Here is a 3,586-nt window from a genome sequence, read left to right as displayed (position 1 = left end):
TATCTATTCATTCCTTTACAGGCATCACATAATTTGGCTGTTTTGAATAGTGCTGTGATAAACATGGGTATGCAGGTATTTCTATGGTATGCTGACTTTGATTCATTTTGGTATCTACCAAGGAGTGATATTGTTGGATTACATGGTAGAAGAAGAAGGTTTGTCTAACTTAATGCAATAACTTGAAAAGCACAGGGTTTTGATGGCATAATGTAAGTGCTTATTTAATAATGGCAATAATTTGCCAAATATAGGGTTTATAGGCACATACTTCAATTATTTTGAAGGTAAGTGTTTCTAAATTCATTTTGGAATTAAAACTGGTTTAATTATACAGGCTCTCAGATATCTGGACATGCAGAAGAATGTTTACCTTTTGTTTCAACTCATAAGATTTTCAAGGAGTGGTTTCTTTGATATTTTAAAGATAAACACTTAAAGTTAAAACTCTGGAGTATTAAAAGGAAATATAATGTGCTGTAATTTCTTAGGGAATTTTCTTTCTGTTGTTTTATTTTTTTTGTATTTTAACAAAATATAACCCTTAGCTTCCATAATTTAAATAACGGGTTTTTTTTTCTGTTGAAAATAAGGAAGTTTGTATTAAATTCACTTAAAAAAAAAAACAAATTTTGTAAGTTTCTTGTGGTATTAGAAATTAGTACTAAAGGGGCTGGAGTTGTGGCTCAGTGGTAAAGCGCTTGTCTGGCAATGGATGAGGCCCTGGGTTCAATTCCCAGCACCACATATAAATAAAATAAAAAGATCTATTAAAAACTACAGAAGAATATTTAAAAGAAAAAGAAAGAAATACTAAAGCACCAGGCATGATTCCATCCTGCACGTTTCTTCTCTAGGGCAGCAGCCTATTTTCTATCCACCTTCTCACCTAAGTGCGTGCTACCACCTCATGGAAGATTTGATGGAGATGGACATGAGCCCCCTAAGACCCCAGATCTATCTTTTTGGTTGTGAACTAAAGGCTGACAAAGTGCATCACTTTATGGTGGATAATGATGAAAATGAACACCAGTTATCCTAAAGAATGTCAGTTTAGGGGCTGGTGCAAAGGATGAATTGCACATTGTTGAAGCAGAGGCAATGAATTATGAAGGCAGTCCAATTACAGTAAAACCGGCAGCATTGAAAATGCCTATACAGCCCACGGGCTTCCCTTGGGGGCTTTGAAATCACACCACCTGTGCTTAGTAGGGCAGCCTGTGCATAGTAGTGGGCAGCACTTAGTAGCTATGGAGGAAGATGCAGAGTCAGAAGGTGAAGAGGAAGGGGATGTAAAACTCTTAAGTGTAGCTGGAAAGCACTCTGCCCCTGGAGGTGGTAGCAAGCTTCCCCAGAATAAAAGTGAAACTTGCTGCTGATGAAGAAGATGATGACAACAAAAATGAAGATGGTGATTTTGATGATGAGGAAACTGAAGAAAAAACTCCAGTGAAGAAATCTGTATGAGTTACTCCAGCCAAAAATGCACAAAAATCAAACCAGAATGGAAAAGACTCAAAATCATCAACACCAAGATCAAAAGGTCAAGAATCCTTCAAAAAACAGGAAAAAACTCCTAAAACACCAAAAGCACCTAGTTCTGTAGAAGACATTAAAGCAAAACTGCAAGCGAGTATAAAGGTGGTTCTCTTCCCAAAGTGGAAGCCAAGTTCTCAATTATGTGAAGAATTGCTCCCGGATGACTGACCGTGAGGCTTTTCAAGATCTCTAGCAGTGGAAGAAGTCTCTTCAAGAAAATAGTTTAAACAATTTGTTAAATATTTCCATCTTATTTCGTTGCTGTAACTGTTGATATCTGGCTGTCCTTTTTATAACGCAAAGTGAGAACTTTCCCTATCGTATTTGATAAATGTTGTCCAGGTTCCATTGCCAAGAATGTGTTGTCCAAAATGCCTGTTTAGTTTTTAAAGATGGAACTCCACCCTTTGCTTGGTTTTGAAGTATGTATGGAATGTTATGATAGGACATAGTAGTAGTGGTGGTCAGACATAGAAACAGTGGGGAGATAAAAATATACATGTGAAATAAACTCAGTATTTTAATAAAGTAAACAAAAAAGAAATACTAAAGTACCAATACATGTGCTGGAAGACTATGAACGAATATATTTTCTTAAAAAAAGAATTGATGAAATTTCTTGCTAATTTTTTCATCTTTGTTCATTATACTGTGAAGGAAATAAGACACAGAAGGTTTTAATATTTTCTTTTCTTCTTCTTTTTTTTTTTTTTTTTTTTTTTTTTGCGGTGCTGGGGATTAAATCCAGAACCTTGTATATGCAAGGCAAGCACTCTACCAACTGAGCTATGTCCCCAGCCCAGGTTTTAATATTTTCATGTCAAAGTTAAAATTAAACATATTTACATCACTTTCAGAAGAGTTTGCTAAAGCACTAAGTATGGAAAGAACAAAGTCATGTTTTTAGACAGATGGGGAATGATCTCAAATACAGTCCAGAGATCTACAAAACAAGCTAGACCCTCGAGGGAAATGTTTCCGGAGGGGTGCCTGTGGGACCTTCGCATTTGTTGCCTTACGCTGCCTCAAGTCTCTATTCCCCACATATCGGTTAGGTTGCCCCATCCTTGGGTCTATCTGGTTCCTGACTCAGGATGCCACACTGGAAGGCACAAGCCAGAAACCTTGGAAGCATCCCCATAGAACCAATTCTGCAGGCTTAAAGATGTGGAGCCCTGGTTTCTTCCACCTAGATTTCAAAGAATGTTGTGGGCAGTGCTGGGACTCTTGACAAGATAGATCGTGGGGCAAAGCCACCAGGAGATTCCACACTGGGATACTGTCTAGTGGAGCTGTGTGATCATGACCATCTCCTCTGCCTCAGAACAGTAGAACTATCAGCATGCAACTCCAGGCCAGAAAAACTACAGGCATGGGATTCCCAATGGTGAGAACTGTTGCTTGGTAGGATCCCAGCTAAGCCACAGAAGCAGAGCTACCCAAGGCTTTGGGTGCCTAATTCTTCCCCCATTGTGTGCAGAAGGTGAGAAATGGGGTCAAGGAAAATCATTCTTCAGCTTTAAAATGCATTTTTCCTGTTGGGTTTTGTGTTTCCTAAGGCCTGTTTCTTCTTTCTTGTATCCTGGCTGTTCCCTTTTGAGATGGAAATATCGATCCTACGCCTTTCCCACCATCATAATTTGGAAGTAGATGACTTGTTTGATTTCACAGGCTCATAATTGCAGGGAAACTGGATTAGAATGGTCTTGCCTTGAATCTCATTCCTGTCTGGTTTAGATGACTCTCTTGACCGTCAACATTTCAGTTGATACTGTATTAAGACTTTGGGCTATTGGCATAGACTAATTGTATTTTTTAATGCGAGAGGGTCATGAGTTCGGGGGAGCCAGGAGTACAATGGTATGGTTTTACTATCTCCATTCAAAACATATGTTGATTCTTAATTGTCATTGCAGTAGTATTCCAAAATGGGAACATTAAGAGGATTTTAGGACATGGTGGCCCTCCTGCATGAATTAATGGCATTATCATGGAAATGGCTTCATGACCATGGGAATGAGATTGTTATAAAGGGCAAGTTCCATGC

The 3,586-nt window shown here is 38.5% G+C and overlaps 1 pseudogene across 1 annotated transcript; it reads left to right on the top strand.

Moving 5' to 3' along the window:
• The first annotated feature begins 910 nt into the window (after window positions 1–910).
• Window positions 911–1,813, top strand: LOC306658173 (nucleophosmin-like; annotated as a pseudogene). Its single transcript has 2 exons — window positions 911–1,461; window positions 1,546–1,813. The product of its transcript is annotated as a nucleophosmin-like (transcript).
• The last annotated feature ends 1,773 nt before the right edge of the window (window positions 1,814–3,586 follow it).

Source organism: Sciurus vulgaris (assembly GCF_902686455.1).
Source record: "Sciurus vulgaris genome assembly, chromosome: 3".
Taxonomy (NCBI): Eukaryota; Metazoa; Chordata; class Mammalia; order Rodentia; family Sciuridae; genus Sciurus; species Sciurus vulgaris.
The sequence above is the reverse complement of the archived record's forward strand: the minus strand, read 5'-3'. Positions and strand labels throughout refer to the sequence as shown.